We start from the raw sequence: 21,257 nt of genomic DNA, 5'->3' as shown, positions 1-21,257 counted from the left end.
ATTTCCTTCGAGAACCTTAACATCTCGAGCCAATATTTGCAGGCTCTTCCTCAAAGGTCAAATCAGTCTGAACTTCAATTTCTGCATTTGGCGGGACATGAGCGGTCGACGATAATGCCTTAACATGGAGACGTGAAAAACATCGTGAATCCTGTCTAACTCTGGAAGCAATTCCAACCGATAAGCCACTGGGCCTACTCGCTTCAAAACCCGATAAGGCCCAATGAATCGCGGACTCAACTTGCCCTTTTTACCGAACCTTAATATCTTCTTCCAAAGAGAAACCTTTAAGAAGACCATATCACCTACTGAGTACTCAATCTCCTTACGCTTCAAATCTGCATACGACTTTTGCCTATCAGATGCTTCTTTTAACCGGTCCCTAATTATTGTGACCTTATCCTCAGTATCAGCTACCAACTCTGGTCCAAGAATTTGTCGCTCTCCTAGTTCGGTTCAACAACTAGGTGTACGACACCTTCGTCCATACAGTGCTTCATACGGTGCCATTCAAATACTCACCTAGTAACTGTTATTGTACGCAAATTCTGCCAATGGCAAGTAATCCTCCTAACTACCTCGAAAGTCAATCACACATCCCCTCAACATGTCCTCCAGAATCTGAATAACCCTCTCTAACTGACCATCAGTTTGGGGATGGAAAGCCGTACTAAAGTTCAATCGCGTCCCTAACGCCTCATGCAACTTTTGCCAAAACCGAGATGTGAATCTGGGATCCCGGTCAGAGACAATCGAAACTAGGACTCCATGAAGTCGTACAATCTACGCCACATATAGCTTGGCTAACTTTTGAAGCGAAAAGTCAGTACGTACAGGTATGAAATGGGCTGATTTGGTCAACTTATCCACAATCAGCCACACCGAGTCTTTCTTTGATGGTGTCAAAGGCAACCCACTCACAAAATCCATGGTTACCCTCTCCCACTTCCAAAGTGGTATCTTCACCGGCTGTAACAGTCCAGAAGGTAATTGATGCTTAGCTTTCACTTGTTGGCATGTCAGACATTTTCCTACAAACTCCGTTATTTCTCGCTTAAGTCCAGGCCACCAGTACAATTCTCGCAAGTCGTGATACAACTTATTCCCTCCAAGATGCATGGCACATAGTCCCCCATGAGTTTCCTTCAATATTGTCTGCCTTAAATCAGAATCCCTCGGAACATAAATTCTTCCTCGGAAACACAGAACTCCATCACCATTTAAACCGAACTCAGAAGTTTCCCCTTCATTAACTTGTTGAAAACGAGCAACCAAAGACTCATCTTCCAACTGCTTTTCCTTAATCTGGTCCACCCAGGTTGGCCTTACTTGCAATTCAGCCAACAAACTGCCATCATCATACAGACTCAAACGAGCAAACATTGCTCTCAGATCAGATATGGTTCTACGACTTAAAGCATCGGCTACCACATTAGCCTTGCCTGGGTGATACTCGATCGAACAGTCATAATCCTTAAGCAACTCAATCCATCTCCTTTGCCTAAGGTTCAGCTCCTTCTGAGTCAATAAATACATAAGACTCTTGCGGTCTGTGTATATAATACACCTCTCCCCGTACAAGTAATGTCTCCAAATCTTAAGTGCAAATATCACTGCCGCCAACTCCAAATCATGAGTAGGATAGTTCCCTTCGTGAGGTTTAAGCTGTTGTGATGCATATGCAACCACCTTACCCTCCTGCATTAACACGCAGCCCAAACCCACGTGTGATGCGTCATCGCACACAAGAAAATCCTTCCCAGACTCATTTGAATCAACACAGTGCTTCAATCGAACTTTCTTCAACTTCTCAAAAGCTTCCTGCTGCTTCTCAGTCCATACAAACGGTACTCCTTTCCTTATGAGTTTTGTCAGAGCTGCTGCCATCACAGAAAAACCTTCCACAAACCTTCTGTAGTATCCTGACAACCCTAGGAAACTTCGAATTTCCGACACCGTCCTAGGTGGCTTCCACTCCAAAATTGCTTCAATCTTTCGAGGGTCTACCTTAATCCCTTCGGCAGAGACCACATATCCTAAGAAGGTTACCTCCCTCAACCAAAATTCACACTTGCTGAACTTCGCAAAGAGTTCCTTCTTCCTTAACACTCGTAGCACTATACGGAGATGCTCATCATGTTTCGCTTCAGTTTCAGAATATACCAGGATATCATCAATGAAGACGACTACGAATCGATCCAAGAATGGTTGGAACACCCGATTCATCAGATTCATAAATGTTGCAGGAGCGTTCGTCAGTCCAAATGGCATAACCAAAAACTCGTAATGACCATACCGAGTCCTAAATGCCGTCTTATGGATATCCGCCTCCTTGAACCTTAACTGATGATATCCAGATTGGGGGTCGATTTTAGAAAATACAGAAGCTTCTCTAAGTTGGTCAAACAGATCGTCAATCCTTGGCAGTAGGTACATATTCTTAATTGTTAATTTGTTCAACTGGCGATAATCAATGCACATCTGCATTGTACCATCCTTCTTCTTCACGAATAGCACCGGTGTTCCCCATGGAGACACGCTTAGCCTAATGAAGCCCCTATCCAGCAACTCTTGAATTTGTGCCTTTAGCTCCACCAACTCCTTCGGTGCCATTCTATACAGTGCGATAGACACTGGTGCTGTTCCAGGCAATAAGTCGATTCCAAACTCCATTTCTCGGTTAGGAGGCAATCTTGGAAGCTCCTCCAGAAAAACATCTTGGAACTTCTTTACGGTCCTAACCTTATCCACTGTCAGTCCCTCCTCTTCTGACTAACTTATAAATGCTAAATAGGCCTCACAATCTTTACGAATCCACTTCTCGGCTCTTAATGCCGACACCACTTTGGACAAATAATCCCTTCGCTCACCTATCACCATAACCTCCTCATCCTTTGTGGTCCTTAACACCATTCGTTTAGCATCACAATCCAGGGTCGCCTTATGCTTAACAAGCCAGTCCATTCCTAAAATGAGATCAAACTCTCCGAATGGTAACTCCATCAGATCTCTAGGGAAAACCTTGCCTTGAGTTTCTAAGGGTACATCCCTATATAGTTTGTCTACCCTAACCGAATGACCTAAAGGACTTAACACAGATACCCCACTCACCATCTTCTCAGAGTGCACACCCAACAACCCAGATATGGCACATGCAACATAGGAATAAGTAGATCCAATATCCACCAAAGCAGTATATGGCATGCCAGAAACCAAGAACGTGCAGTTATGACATCAAAAGCGCCGCCTCCTCTCGACATGAAATGCATACACCAAAGTCGGTTGTCGAGCTTCAAAGATTTTCGACACCCCGCCGGTACCCCGACCTCGACCGTTTCCATTTCCACCTCTACCTTATCCACGTCCTCTCGGTGGTTGGGGTCTACCCCTCACGGGTTGAGAAATCCTCTGTTCAAAGAACTTCAACCCGATCGACTTTACGAGGCGCGCCCGTACTCTATGCTCCATAGATCCACATCGGAAACAAGCACCAGAGCGTTTCCTACACTCGTCCAAATGTACCTTACCACAGTCTCCATAGATTGATGGTCTGACCACATTCATCGGCATTGCTCGAACTGGTTCCTCCACTCTTGCTCTCTTAATAATCCTATTTGCACCACCCGAGAGTCTTGAATCCCTCTGGAAATGGTTCCAATCCTTCTTCCAATTTTTCTTTTCAGCACACTTAACCTCCTCAGCGATCATTGCCTTCTCCACCAAGATCGCGAAGTCTCGCTCTCTCTACGGAGCGATCAATACCCTGAGGTCATCTCTAAGACCATCCTTGAAGCGCACACTTCGCTCATACTCTGTAGCAACTATGGCCACGGCATACCGACTCAACCTCAGAAACTCGGCCTCGTACTCGGTAACTGTTTTACCTTCTTGCACCAGATTCAAGAATTCCTTCCTCCGGGCGTCCACATAACTCGCTCCAACATACTTCCCTTTAAAGGCCGTCTTAAACAGTTCCCAAGTTACCCTATCAGCTGGGGTTCCTTCTCTCACAGTGAGCCACCACCGGTAAGCCTCGTCCCGTAGTAACGATATCGACTCCTTCACCGCTTCACGAGCAATCCAAGTCATCCATAATTTGTTTTGTGGCCTCCAACCAATATTCTGCCACATTCGAGGAGATACCAGACACACCCCTAAAGATCATCGCTCCGTTGGCCCGGAGTCGTTCAGAAATCGATTCTCAAATTCCGTTGCCTGAACTTGTCCCGGCAACCCTTTTCTGAACACGAAGCATTACTGCGACAGGCATCATCCTCGACCATGCATCATGAGACTCTACCTCTGCAAGTGGTACGGTGCATCTACCGCGGTATATGTCCCAAGACGAAGATCTCGCCGAGCACTTCCTCGGCTCATCCACGGCCTCTTGTACTCATATCGTATTATCTTGATTACGAATTTTTATGCATCAATTAATATTCCAGTGTTTATTACAGATGTTTTATAAATCAAACAGAAATCCAGAGTTTGTTTTCGCAGAATCGAAGTCTAGCTACAGTTTCAGCCTCTTATCAAATTTTCCTATGGTTTCAGTATCGTCCTATCTAGAGTATCCTAATAGGGTTTCAGTACAGACAGATAATTTAGGAGAATATTCAGAAAAGTTCAGAGTAATACTTACAGGCTTGGACCGGAGATTCGGAATGCCACCTTCTAAAGATTTAAATTTTGAAAATCACGTTTTTCGCAAAAAAAAAATTTGTTTGTTGAAAATCTTTGTTTTTTGTAAACCCATTCCACAGTTGAGTTGTTACAACCTAGGCTTTGATACCACTAAATGTAGCACCCCAAACCCGACCCAGACGTTATTAACCGGATCCAACATGCCACATCGAAGCGTTCAAAACATTTTATATTGTTGATCCAGAAAAACTTGCTTAGTGTTTTAAAAGATAATTTCATTATAGGTTAAAGTGAATGGAAGCTGTGCACCAGGTAGGAAACCGGAAAAGAGGTGGTAAGTCCATCGAACTGCTTAAGTACCAAGCTCCCTTCAGATCCAATCCTAGACATGCATACCGCCATTGCCACACCTTAACGTCATGGATATTTCTAGGAAACCGATTTGATTAAGTCATTTTTAGGAAAAGTGATTAATTTTGGAAAATACTTTCACTGCGGAAGCTTTGCTTGTTGTCGTGTTATTTTGAAATCAATTGTTGTTTTTGAAAACGCGCCCTAAAGCTATCCAATTTCAACAGTTAAAATAAGTAACACCTATCTTAGTAATACATATTAAAACCATCAAAAATAATTAAGCGGCCTTATAACATTTAAAAACCCCAAAAGTTCAAACGTAAATAAAAGGATGTCCAGTTCATCAGAAGAAAATCAAACTTTCAGAACGGATGGCCACTCCAAATTCCCTTACAGCTCCAAGCCCACTATGGTTGGGGATTACCTGCGTGGATGAAAATAAAAGGGATGAGTTTGCGGAAACTCAGTGTGTAAATTAACCCAACTATAGCCTATATCAGCTCAAACCACGAAATAGAATAAGTTGGCCTTAGCCCGCAATGTAATTGAGAATAAAGCACATAGGCCCATAATGAGCGAACAGATATTACATGTTTATGCGTAAACCCAACCCGATTCATCCATAACACCCCCGTACCAGCCTTACACCATGTGGGGAGACTACTCAACCCACCCAACCGCTACACACCACAGAAATCGCAGCGAGGCTGCCAGATATTGTAACAAAGTCACCAGATACAAATATTGTGGCAGAGCCACCAGATCAGATAATTGTGGCATAGCCACTAGGACAGATATATGTGGCAGAGCCACCAGATCAGATAATTGTGGCATAGCCACCAGGACGCTTCCTCCATAGTATAACCTAAGTCCCCATGCAACAGATATATAATCATGGCATACATCATACAGAATCAGATCGTCATGCTTTTCAGTCAAAAGTAACCTTAGGGGTATAATGGTAATTTTGCATACATAGGGGTATTTAAGTAATTTAACTATTCTTAAGGTTTTCATAGATAACATAGCCATTTACGTACGATCAGAAACACTTACCACTTTAATTTACCATATACATCAAACTATTAATCTCATGAGCATTCACACACTCGCAAGATCTCAAAATATTGGCTTTTCGGCATTTCGGCTTTTCGGCTTGTGCCGATCTAGTCTATAAGAGGGTGTTAGTTACACACCTGTTTGCGACGATATGCTGACGAGATCCACACACGAACCGCCTACAATTGGATTACTAACACGTTAATCTAACTATTGAAATACAAACTACGTATTAACCCCTTACAATATTTGGCCAACCACACCTACAGATCATAGTAAGCTTATAAGAAATCAATAAGCAACTCATTAACAAATTTTTGTCAATGTTTACCACATAATCATAATTTCACTGCAAGCTATCTTCCTGAGCAACAGTCACTAAATTATTTATAACTGGAGCTACGAAACTCCAAATCAAGTGACATTAATTTTCCCTGAAAATAGACTCATATATCTTCTATCCATAAAATTTTCAGAATTTTTGGTTTAGCCAATCAATACCAGATTTTTCTCAAAGTTTTCCCATGTTTCACTGTTTGACTAATCTGACCACTCTTTATTACGAATCAAATTTCTCATTGTATAGAATTCAAAATATGTTCTTGTTTATTTCATTTGAAACTAGACTCATTAAGCTTTAATTACATAATTTATTCAGCTTCTAATTCATCTCCCACAATTTATGGTGATTTTCCAAAGTCACATAACCATTGTCCCAAGCAGATTTATTACCAAATTCACTCTTTCACACATAACTTGCATGCATGTTATTTAAACATGTATATCACCAATCAATCATCACATATCTATGAATTTACTTAAGTATAATCTCCATTTCATCATTTTAAAGCACAACATGTTAGCCGATTTTTCCTTTAGCATCTAAGGCACATGCATGCTCATTTGTTTGGCTCAACTTCACCTATCTTCCATTTTTCATCAAAAGAACATGAAACAACAACCATTTCCTTCATTTTAATTCATGACTAAATGCTCACAACACAACTAAAACCAAAATATGCTTCAAGAGTTAAGGTAGAATCAAGAAGAACTCATGAACATCAAGATAGAAGCAAACTACCATGAACTTACCTTCAATTTTCTTCCCCAAGTATTTGGACATTCAAGAGCTTTCTCCTCCCTTTCTCTTCTCTAACTTTCGGCTATGATGAACAAAGATGGACAAAACTTTGTTCTTTTCACCCTTTTCTTTTAATAAAATTTCATATTTCATCCATTTAATTCTTTAATACAAAAGACATGAAATGCCCATCATGGAACATTTACCTAAACCATTATCATGGAACATTTACCTAACCCATTATCATGGAATATTTACCTAATCCATTATCATGGAACATTTACCTTACCCATTATCAATTTGTACCATGAATTATGGATATCAAGTGCTCATATTGTCTACAACAACATGATGGCTGGCCACTTCATGTAAAATGGGAGGTTTGTCATACAAATCCTCCTATTTTGCACTCCTATTTATTTGGCCACTTCAATTTAGCCTATAGCATTTTCAAACATTTTCACATAGGTCCTATTTCATAATTTCACCCCCTTTTTCTTAAAGAACAAAAATTAACTAAAATTGTCGGGTTCTATCTTAAGCTTGGGCCTTCTAGAGGCCCACTAACATAATTAAACCTATGCCAACATTCACAGAATTCCCGAAAATTGGGGCGTTACAATAAGTGCACTTGCTTTAGTCAGATTTTTAGTTTATTTACGACTGCATCAACGTTTATCAAACATATTAACAACTGCAACATACCAAAACAAATATACACATACATAATGAACAACTGATATTACTTCTACATCCAAATGCCAATTACACCTAGTTACCATCATATTTACATATATGTTTAAGCATTCCATTTCAACATATTAACTCCATCATCACACATTAAAAAATGACCATTCATATGCTTCAAGCATAGTTTGACAATTTACTACCATATATTCTTTGAAAATATTATGCTCAAACAACCAAAATCATAACAATCTCAAATCAAACTCCAAAGCATGAAAAATAACATATATACAAAACAATTCCTATTTACATGCCACATAATTGCATCTAGAACATTTAAAAGACTACCGAATTAAAAGTTGGATAGTGCGTGCTCCTAGTTGATCCGATTGACGTATTCAACAAAGGACAAGTACAGAAGCAAAAAAATAAGACAGAGTAAGCATTACGAATGCTTATTAAGTTCATAGGTTTAAAACAATAAAATTCACCTCAATTCATATTTTACATAACAAAATAGCTAACTACACACTTTCTTGTTACTGCAATTCACAACAGCAAGTGATTTCATCACATAAGAGTCATATAACATTTCAATTTATTCAATTCGATCCAATTCGATACCATTCCATCGAAACCATTGAGCATATACAACATCAATCAGTCAAATTTCTTTTAACATTAATCGACTAGCCCGATGAACTATAATAAATAGATACAGATACACGGGTAGCTACACCGCACCAAATAGCTTGTCAAAGTAATAACTACATTATACCAAAGCACTATATTGCAAAGCTCGTAGGCATCTATAACTTTTAACATGTCATCCCTCCACCACACCAAAAATCTCTGTAGAGATAACTCTACTAGGTACATTTCATATCCATCATTCTCAATTCACCATCAAATCATCAATTTGTCATATCATATAACATAATTCAAACCAATTAAAGGTCAATTTAGCATTTTCATCAGGTTACCATATTTTCAATTTTATTTAATTTAGTTTTCTATATTCAATAATCGATCGAAATTGTAACACCCTTCACCCGTATCCAACACCGGGACAGGACTCGAGGCATTACTAGACTTAAACATTCATAAACATATAAAATCGGGTCACCAAATTTCGCCCAAAATTAAAACTTCTAGAACATATACGTATCGTCCCTTATACAGGCCATCGAAGCCTATAACCTACATTAAGGTGGTTCGGGACAAAACCGAAAACATTTGGTAAAATTTGGGCAACTTAATAAATTTCTAGCTTTGGAGTGTCATACGCCCGTGTAGGTGGGCCGTGTGGAGTCACACGCTCGTGTGACTTGAGGCACGCCTATGCCCTTAGCTCTTGGGCAACACTGACTTTTAAACACGACCATGGCACACACCCGTGTGGCCTGCTCGTGTTCAATACTGACTTTGGGACAGGGCTATGGGATACGCCCGTGTGACCTACCCGTGTCCTATACTAACTTATAAATTTTAAGTGTAGGGGACACAAGGCCATAGCACACACCCATGGGAGGGAACCGTGTGTCATACACGGTCTAGACACACGCCCGTGTGTCCAACCATGTGGACCCTAATAGACTATTTTCCAAGCCTTAAGTCACCCCTTTCTACTCCTTATACCATTATACTATGTTTACTAACTTATAAATTAAACATCCATGTTCAGGGCACTAACAACTTATTACTATATCACACATTTATTCCATGGCCATGACCACCTCGAATGGTCCTAAGGCATTCACCATGTATTTATGCCATATACTTCTTATACATAGTGAACAAGCATAATTACAAATCCCCATCACAAGACATTTACACATATCATGGATGAATAGGCTTACAAGCCAAAATCATTATAAGCCACATCTCATGGCTACATACAACAAATCATTATAAGCCAATACATTTGGCTAATCACAACAACATCGATCATAGAAAAACTAAGTCTCTATACATGCCACTCACTTGAACATGTTTAACATATACATGTCAATACTCCAAGGGTAAAGGCTCGATAGTGTGATGCTACATCTGATGATCTCTAACCCCGAGCTAACCTTTCAAAACTAAAAATATGGAAAAGGAGAGTAAGCTTTACGCTTCGTAAGTCCATATGAAAATAATAAGCATTATAATAACATGTTTCCTTAGGTAAAACAATTATATTTATGCTTTTATTCATATTCTGGTCAAGCTGTCTACTCGAGTCATAGTCGATAAATTATTTATAACTTGAGCTAAGGAACTCCAAATTAATATCTGTTAATTTTCCTAGAAACTAGACTCATATATCTTATTATCATAAAATTTTTAGAATTTTTGGTCTAGCCAATAAGTACAGTTTATTATTCAAAGTCTCCCCTGTTTCGCTGTTTGACAGCTTCGACCTTCTTCACTAAAATTTATTTATCTCCTAGTACGAGACTTGGATAATGTTCCTATCTCTTTTTCCTGAAATTAGACTCATTAATAATTTTAGTCATATGAATTTTAACTCATAATTATATTTTTACAATTTATAGTGATTTTCCAAAGTTGAGACAGGGGAGTCTGGAATCACTCCGACTCTGTCTCACAAGAATTCAAATATCTCATGATACAGAATTCTTTTGCTTACACCGTTTCCTTTATGTGAAACTAGACTCAATAAGATTTAATTAAATATTTTATTCAGTCTTTAATTCAATTTTCAAAATTTTTAGTGGATTTTCAAAGTTGAACCAATGCTGCTGTACCAAATTTGTCCTAGTGCAACAAGATAATAACCATCACAATTTGTCGTAGAAATTATTCTCATAAATATCATTCATTCATTTGCACCATTGTCATAAGTCCATTTCATTTTTCATGTCAAGACTCGTCCAAACATGACAACTCACATGCATCATAATATTATCATATAACATACATTATGTATCATGGCAAGAGCCTTTTATTTCATTTCTCATATTAATCTCGTTGAATTTCTCGGAATCTCGATGGATATCCCATTCACCGTCAATTCATACAAGTGATCATTTCATATGCGCACTCCCGCGAACCTCATATCTTACGGTGGGATTTCCAGTCCTGGCTAAATCCTTTGTAACGACAAGCACTCTCAATAAGCTCGGATCTAAATTACCAGTCCAGGCTAAATTCAGACCCTAATCAGATTACCAGTCCGAGCTAAATCCTTAATACACACATATTCTTCGAGAGGCTCGATCACTTAAGGAACACTCGTCCGGGCTAGATCCTTTCTATATTTGAGATCAACGGATTACCCATCCGGGCTAAATCCTTTTCTGCAACACATGCAGGATCTCAAATCATGTAAGCCCATGGTTATCCATCAAATTTCCCTTTTTATTCAACCGAGATTTTTCTCTTTTCATCAAGTATCTCATTATGCATAGCTGCTCATTCCATGTACATCCAATTCAACACATTTCCATGTTTATTTAGACATTAGTCCATAAGATAAACATGGTATTACATATAATTATAATTTGGCATTTGTTACAATATATAATCTTCATATAAACTAAATAAATATCCATCACACAATGTTAACACATCAATTTAAGTTTAAGTATGAACATTAATATTATTGCATTATCATTGACATATGAACTTACCTCGGTTTCGAGTACGTCTATTTATTTCGAGTTTGTGCTTAACCTTGTTCAACCTCGTTCTAAGCCCGAATCTTGTTTTCCTTGATCTATAATATCACATTTAGCCTACTAATTAGTCACATTATTCATAGGGGTCCAAAAATCATATTTTTACAAATTTTCATTTTGACCCCTAAACTTTTGCATATTTACACTTTTGCCTTCGGAAATTAAACTTCATCCTATTTTATTATGTTTTATGACATGCTGATCATTTTTCATAACTATGACAGCCTCCAATTTCCATTAAATCACCCATTTATGACCAATTTTACAACTTTTACAAAACAATCCTTTCGGAACCGCTTAGTAAAAGTCGTTTATTAAACACCCAACACTCATTTTCTACCATTAGACATCAAAGTGCATGCATATTACTCATGGGTAAATTTTTAAACATAAACCCTAGCTCAAAATAATGGTAGAAATAGCTAGAACATGTTACTGGATTTCAAAAATATAAAGAACTTTAAAAACGGGGCTCGGGAGCACTTACAAATGAGCTTGGAAGCTTGAACCAAACCCTAACCATGGCTTCTATGGGGGTTTCGGCTGGTACATGGAGAAGATGACCAAATTTTGGCTATTTTGGCTTTTTAATTCTTTTAATTATTAGTTTACCAAAATGCCCCTAACTTAAAAATATTTTATTACACCCATTCCATGTCTATTTTTGTCCAACAATTAACTAATGGTCTAATTTCCATTTAAGGACCTCCCATTTACAATTTCATAACAATTAGACACCTCTAACATGTAGAACTCAACTTTTGCACTTTTTACAAGTTAGTCCTTTTGACCAAATTGAGTGCCCAAACGTCGAAATTTTCGAACGAAATTTTCACGAAATCATTCCGTGAAATTGTAGACCATAAAAATATAATAAAAATAAATTTTATTATGTCGAATTTGTGGTCCCGAAACTATTGTTACGACTAGGCCCTAATTGGGGATGTTACAGAAATCGTAATAATTCTACTTGATTTATCAAAATCATACCACCTCATAATCTTACCATGAAAAATAAAACAGATATGCAACAACCGAAGTAGTTCAAATTATAGAAGTACAAACTGAAAGCTCGTGTCACTCGTCGTCGACTCTTACCTTTCTTTTCCCTTTCGACGATCCTGTGTCGTTTTTAGCTACGAATAATAATTAAATAGTGGTTTAACATCAATTTCAATCCAAATCACATTAAATTACAAATTCATATGTATTTTGCAAATTATTCAATTTAGTCCCAAAAATTTATACAGCCATATCTTTCAAATTTGAGGTTTGATTTTAAAATCAATCTCAATTTTCTATAATCCTCTATTATATATAATTATAGAAATATTATACTAATTTCAAAATTTATGCACTTTAGTCCTTATGTTCAGCAATTAGTAATTAAATTTTACAATCTAGTCATTTTTCACTTATAAGATCAAAATCTAACAATTTAACACCAAAAGCTCCAAGAATTCAACAATGGAAACTTTTGAAAACTTTAATAGTTTTTCAAAATTGTAACACCCCTAACCCACATCCGTCGCTGGAATAGGGTTTCGGAGCATTACCGATTAAACAGACATAATTTCAAAACATTTAACATCATATAATATTCAAGTCAAAATCAATCAAACTCATATATATTTTCCCTTATTCGAGCCCTGGAGGCCCAAAATACGTGATAGAATCAAGTCATTCATTTAACAAATTCAAAATACGATCAAACACATCCAAATCATATCAAAACATACATCCTAGGTGTCTAACCAATGCACCCTCATTGGTACCCCAATTATATCATCAAATCATATCATCAAAGTATCATTCAACTCTAATTTGTAAACATGCAAAATTTAATCTATTTTGCCTATTTCATGTTCATTTAAACATTAACTTAAACATGCCATAATATGACCTCAAATATAAACACATATTTATATATACATAACCAACCAATATTTACTTATAATTTTATTTACAATCAATTAACAAAATGACTAATAGTTAGACACCCTAGGTACATGCCGCACAAAAGGAAAAACATCACCACGTTTGAGTTTGGGACAGTTGTTGGATATTGAATCGACGATCAAAATTGAAGTACCTAATCTGCGCATGGAAAATAAAACCGTACGTTGAGTAAAACTCAGTGGTATTTCTATAATCTGAATATTTAAAGACAAAAGATTTCAAATGTATAATTAAAATATAAACACATATTAATATTTAAATATTACAACAACCATATGCCAACTCTTTGAATTCATACATAATAGCATATCATATTTAATTTGTTTCACAAATATCTCAATTCTCATACTTGCTATATAAATAGCTTTTCATAATTTAATTTACATTTCATTTATACAATTGCTTTATCCATTCCATATTCAATTCATGAGTATATAACTCATATATTCTATGTATTAGCAATATATTTTACATTCAATTTTCAATGCCATTTCAATATCAATTATAGAACTTTATTATTCATTTACCCCTATTAACATGACTCGGACTCGGACGAATATAGGGATCCAACCAAAACACACCAGTTTGATAGCCAGTGCCTTTTTGGATAATTCAAAGTAATAAATTGACACCCGGTGTCTCATTGGCTAAATTGAAGTAAATTGGCACCCAATGCCTCATCAAATTAATCCGAAGTAGTAAATTGACACCCAGTGTCTCATTGAATTGAAGTCGAAGAAATCCCTAAATTCTTCCAATCCTATGGCATGCCATCTATATCCGACTCAGCCTGATACAATTAATAGGGTTTCAATTCACTTTTCAAATACAACATATATTCAATTCAATTCAATTCAAATAATCAATATATATTCAATATATATACCAATTCAATCAATATAAATTCAATAAATTCATCACATACTAAATTAATCCGTTTCAATTGCAAAACACAATAATTCTCACCTCAACACTTACCATATACATTAAATTGAATTATAACAATTAACAAGTAAATTCGGATTATAGAAATAAAAACCTAAAATTCTGAGCTATTCCTCGTCAATTTTATCATTTCCCTTTTTAGTCGAGGGTTCTTGTATGACGTTAGTTATGGAATTAGAACAATTAAAAATTATCAATACAACACAATTCAATTTCATATTGAATATTTCAATTTTTACTCAAATATTGCCTAAATTTCAATTTAGTCTCTAAACCGAGACTAACTTTTATTCTTCATATTTAATTCTTTATTTTCATACAAATTCCACTTTAGACTAAATTCAACTCCCTATTTTCACATAGATTCCTAAATTTTAAATTTTTCACAATTTAGTCCCTATTACTCAAAATTTACAATTTATTCTACAATTCAATCATTTTTCATTTCTAACTTAAAAATCTATCAATTTAATCCCTAATACTAAAATTATTCAACATTAACAACATCTAAAAACTCAATAATTTTTGAAATTTTGACATGGGTTGGGTAGTATTTAAGACTGGGATTGTAAAAACATAAAAATTACAAGAAAAGCGAACTAAATTGACTAACCAATTGAGCTTTGAACAATTGAAATCCCTAGCTTTGTGTCTTTCTCCTTCCTTCTTTCTCTTTTTTTTTTCTATTTCGTTTAACCGTTTGTCTTTCTTTTTGTTTCTTTTATAATATTTATGAAACTTAAAGTTAAAAAATATATATTATAATATGTATTATAATTTATGTCGCCTCATTTATAAGAAATGATATAATTGCTTATTTAGTCCCTTTAATTTTTCTTTGATCTATAATTCAACTTTCACCCTTTATGCAATTTAATCCTTATACCTAATTACTCTTAATTCATGCAAATTCACCTAACCAAAACCTAATTAACCACACAAATAACTTCGTAAATATTTTTAATAAATATTTACGAGTTTGATTTATGAAAACGGAGTCCCGAAAATGCACTTTTCGATACCCGTGACTGTCGGGTCGTTACAATTCTCCATTCCTAAATAAATTTTGTCCCTAAAATTTAACTGAAAAGAGGTGGGGGCACTGAGATCTCATAGTCTTTTCCAGTTCCCAAATTGTTTCCTCAACGCTATGATTACACCATAATACTTTCACTAACGAAACTCGCTTATTACACAACTCTTTCACCTCACGTGCTAAAATCTCAACAGGTTTTTCATATGAAAAATCAGGTTGAATTTCAATATCCTCTGTCGAAATGACATGAGATGAGTTCGATCGATATCTTCTAAGCATTGAAACATGAAAAACATCATGAATTTTCTGCAGTTCCGCAGGCAAAGCTAAACGATATGCAACTGGTTCCACTCTTTCTGTGATCTCATACGGTTCGATAAATCAAGGACTCAGTTTCCCTTTTCGGTCAAATCTCAAAATTTTCCTCCAAGACGAAACTTTAAGAAATACTTTATCACCAGGAGAATATTCAATATCTCGACGTTTCAAATCTGCATATGATTTCTATCTGTCAAAAGTTGTCTTCGATCTATCTCGAGTTTTCTTAACAATATCTTCCGTTTCTTGGATCAATTCCAGCCCGGTCATTTTTCTTTCACTCAATTCTATCCAACAAGTGGGTGATCGACATTTATGACCATATAAAGCTTCATACAGAGTCATTTGAATAATTGATTAGAAACTATTATTGTATACAAATTCAGCCAAAGGTAAGTAACGCTCCCAACCTGATTCAAAATCAATAACACAAGTACGAAGTATGTCTTCCAAAATCTGAATAACATGCTCAGATTGTCCGTCAGTCTGTGGGTGAAAAGTTGTACTAAAATTAAGTTGTGTACCAAGAGATTCGTGCAACTGTTTCCAAAATCTCAAAGTAAACTACGGATCTCAATAAAAAATTATCGACATGGGGACATTGTGTAATCTCGCGATTTCTTGAATATAAACTTCAGCAAGCTTTTGAAGTGACCAATCAGTCTTGACTATAATGAAATGAGCTGATTTCATAAGTCGATCAACAATTACCCAAATAACATTTTTCTTTCTTGTTGATAATGTAATATTGTTACAAAATCCATCGTGATACAATCCCATTTCCATTCAAGAATAGTAATAGGCTAAAGTAATCCTACAGGAATCTGATGTTCTGCCTTAACTCGTTGACAAGTTAAACATTTAGCCACATACCCGACCACATCTCTTTTCATTCCTGGCTACCAATAAGATTCTTGTAGATCACGATACATTTTCGTTCCTCCAGGATGCAAAACAAAAGGACTATCATAAGTTTCGCAAAGTATCAACTCTTTTAATTCAGAAACATTTGGAACACATATTCGGCTATGAAATCTCAAGCAACCACAATCATCACTGCTGAAATTTTCTAATGTACCATTTTGAACCATTTCTCTTTTCTTCGCCAACTTTTCATCTTCTAACTGTGTTGATTTGATCCAACGAAACATCACTGGTTTGATTTTTAATCCAATCAATAAGCTTCCATCATCATTGATACTGAGCTAAGAAAACATTACTCGCAATTCAATCGCTGCTTTTCTACTCAATGCATCAGTTATAACATTAGCTTTACCAGGGCGATAATCAATGACACAATCAAACTCTTTCAGAAGCTCTGTCCAATGACGCTGTCTCAAATTCAACTCCTTTTGAGATAAAAGTTATTTGAGACTCTTATGATCAGTATAAATATAACACTTTTCGCCGTACAAGTAGTGTCTCCAGATCTTTAGAGTAAAAACCACAGCAACTAGCTCTAAATCGTGCATCGGATAATTACGTTCATGCATTTTTAGTTGACGAGACGCATAAGCAATCACTTTCCCGTCTTGCATCAAAACACAACCAAGATGGTTCAAGGAAGCATCATTAAACACAACAAAATCCTTTCCCGATTCTGGTAAAGTCAAAACTGGCGCTTCAGTCAACATCTATTCAATTTCTCAAAACTTTCTTGACACTAATCATTCCAGACGAACTAAACATTCTTGTGCAGCAAGTTTGTCATCAGCAAAGCTATTTTCAAAAATCTATATACAAATCTTTGGTAATAACAAGCTAGTCCAAGAAAACTACGAACCTTTGACATATTCCTCGGTGCTTTCCACTGAACAATTGCCTCTATCTTTTTTCGAATCAACTCTAATTCCATCTGTTGAGATAACATGACCCAAAAATGTAACCTCTGATAACCACTAAGCTTCTCGTATAATTGTTTCTCCCGTAACACTTGCAAAACAATTCTGAGGTGTTGCTCATGCTCGGATTTAGATTTCGAATAGACCAAAATATCATCAATAAATACTACCACAAACTAATCCAAATATGGTTGGAAAATACGATTCATGAGATCCATAAATGCTATCGGAGCATTCGCCAATCCAAAAGGCATCACTAAAAATTCATAATGACCATACAATGTTCGAAATGCCGTCTTCAGTACTTCACCTTCTTTCACTTTCAACTAATAGTAACCCGATCTCAAATCAATCTTTGAAAAGATAAAAGCTCATTTTAGTTGATCAAATAAGTCATCTATACGGGGTAGAGTATATCGATTCTTAATCATCAACTTATTCAATTGCTGATAATCAATACAAAGTCGTAAAGAACCATATTTATTTTTGACAAAAAGCACTGAAGCTCTCCAAGACGATACACTAGGACGTATAAAACCATGGTCCAATAAGTCTTGTAATTGTACTTTTAATTCTTTTAACTCCGTAGGTGACATACGATAGGGGGCATTGACACTACAGCCGTACCAGGAAACACTTCAATTGCGAACTTAACCTCCCGATCTGGTGGTAATCCTGGTAATTCCTTGAGAAACACATAAGGGAATTCACAAATAGTTCAAATTTTATTGCACTGACTATCAATAGAATTCAAGTTGATGACATAGGTTAGAAAAGCATCACAACCTCGATTAAGAAGTTTATTAGCTTGAATTGCTGAAATAATACAAGTTGAACCACTTGTTCGAATACCATTCACCTCAATCTTATCACTGTTTTCACTCTGAACAACAAACTTCTTCTTACAGTAATCCAAAACCACCTCGTGCTCCGTTAACCAATCTATTCCCAAAATTATATTAAAATCACCAAACGACATTATCAACAAATTAGTAGGAACTATCATATTTTGTATCATTAACGGACATCTCCTACACACCTGATCCACTAACACAGATTGTCCCAATGGAGTAGACACCATTATCGATACTCTAGACGTCTCAGATTTTAAACTTCCCCACTCAACCAATTTAGTATTAACATATAAATGCAAAGATCCCGAGTCTATCAAAGCATAAATAGGTTTTGAATATAATAAAAATATACTTGTTACAACATCATTAGCATCACCATTATCACAAGTTCGCCACAACATAAGCTTGAGCTAGCATTTTGGCCACTGATTTTTGAGTAACGACATCATTTCCCTTTCTAGCACCACCTCTCGAAAGTGAACCACTTCGACTCGACCTGCAACCTCTAGAAGCAGGCATAGATTTCTGAGAAGTAACATTTGTAGCATTCTCATTCTTTGGACAATCTCTAACAGAATGTTCTATAGATCCACAGCGAAAACAACCTTGAGTTAACTTCCAACATTCACTACGGTGCTTTTTCCCACAGTGCTCACAATTTAGAATTTTAGTATCTTGAGATAGACCTCGCACACTACTCGTAGACACAGTCGGTTGTCTATCACGATTTCTATCAATTCTATCTAACTTAAAGTTTGATCTTCAGTTACCATAGAATTCTTTTGATCTCTTCTGTGGTGGGTTTGAACTAGTAGCTCCAGGGCGCTTTCTAACAGTACGAATATTCTCAGTCTTTTTATCAAAACCTAGAACTTGCTTTACCATTCTTGCCCATTCAACTAAATCTGCAAATTCAGTAATTTTGTGTGATACTAACTGTACTTGCAACCCATCGCGTAACCCACGTAGAAATCACTTGCAACTGTCAATTTCAATCGGCATAGACTCAGCAGCATACTTACTAAGTCGCGAAAACTCTCATTTATAATCAACCACAGACATTTCACCTTGTTTCAGCATAAAAAACTATTGTTTTTTGTCTTCAATATACAATTCAACCACATATTTCTTTTGAAATTCTTTTTAGAAAAATTCCCAATTTACTTGATTTGCGGGTACATGACGTGTCACTGACTGCCACCAAGTATATGCTTCTCCTCGCAGTAGAGAAACAGTACATATGAAACTTTATCGTGGGTTGTACTCAAGTTGTTGCAAGATACGTTTAGTAGATTCAATCCAAATTTCAACTGCAGAAGGATCAACTCCTTTCAATCTTAAGAATTCTGTTGCACCATATTTACACAATTCTTTTATCGAAGCTCGACGAATAGTAGGGGTAGATGTCGTAGCAGATGTAGTTCCCACCACACGCTGAAGAGCATCAGTAATAGCTCTAAGTAACTGTGAATCATCTCTTTCCCCAATATTACCTCGTTCAACATTAGGTTGTTAAGTACTAACTGGATTAGCACTCGGTGTTGCCGATTTGGTTTCATCTAATTCATTAGAAACATCACCTCTTATATACATATCTTGATCAATATCATCATTATAATCATCCGACATTTTCAACTATAAAACAAAAAACAAATATATATATATATATCAGCATCCACATCCTGACTCAATTTGACTCAATTATGACATGTACCTCTAGACTTAATTCCGAGCTTGATTTAATCCGAGAATCGGCTAAACCTGTAAAACTCTGATACCACTAAATTATAACACCCCTAACCCACATCCGTCGCCGAAATAGGATTCCGGAGCATTACCGATCAAATAGGCATAATTTCAAAACATTTCACATAATATAATATTCAAGTCAAAATCAATCACACTCATACATGTTGTCCTTTATTTGAGCCCTCGAGGCCCAAAATACGTGATAGAAACAAGTCATCCATTTAACAAATTCAAAACATGATCAAACACATCCAAATCATATCAAAACATACATCCTAGGTGTCTAACCAACGTACCCTCATTGGTACCACAATTATATCATCAAATCATATCATCAAAGTATCATTCAAGTTTAATTTGTAAACATGCAAAATTTAATCTATTTTGCCTATTTCATGTTCATTTAAACATTAACTTATATGACCTCAAACATAAACACATATTTATATGTATATAACCAACCAATATTAACTTATAATCTTATTTACAATCAATCCACAAAATGATTAATAGTTAGACACCCTAGGTACATGCCAACGTAAAAGGAAAAACATCACCACGTTTGAGTTTAGGACCGTTGTTGGATGCTGAATCGACGATCAAAATTGAAATTCCTAATCTGCGCACGGAAAACAAAACCTTACACCGAGTAAAACTCAGTGGTATTTCTATAATTCGAATATTTAAAGAAAAAAGATTTCAAATGTGTAATTAAAATATAAACACATATTAATATTTAAATATTACAACAACCATATGCCAACTCTTTGAATTCATACATAATGACATATCATATTTAATTTGTTTCACAAATATCTCAATTCTCATACTTGCTATATAAATAACTTTTCATAATTTAATTTACATTTCATTTATACAATTGCTTTATCCATTCCATATTCAATTAATGAGTATATAACTCATACATTTCATGTATTTGCAACATATTTTACATTCAATTTTCAATTCACTATTTCACTTCCATTTCTCATACCATGCCATTTCAATATCAATTATAGAACTTTATTATTCATTTACCCTTAT

The 21,257-nt window shown here is 36.0% G+C and overlaps 1 pseudogene; it reads right to left on the bottom strand.

Moving 5' to 3' along the window:
* Positions 1–648: 648 nt before the first annotated feature.
* LOC128296648 (uncharacterized) lies at positions 649–18,691 on the bottom strand (annotated as a pseudogene).
* Between the last annotated feature and the right edge of the window lie 2,566 nt (positions 18,692–21,257).

Source organism: Gossypium arboreum, chromosome 8, assembly GCF_025698485.1.
Source record: "Gossypium arboreum isolate Shixiya-1 chromosome 8, ASM2569848v2, whole genome shotgun sequence".
NCBI classification, from domain to species: Eukaryota; Viridiplantae; Streptophyta; class Magnoliopsida; order Malvales; family Malvaceae; genus Gossypium; species Gossypium arboreum.
This window is presented reverse-complemented; position numbering and strand designations above follow the sequence as displayed.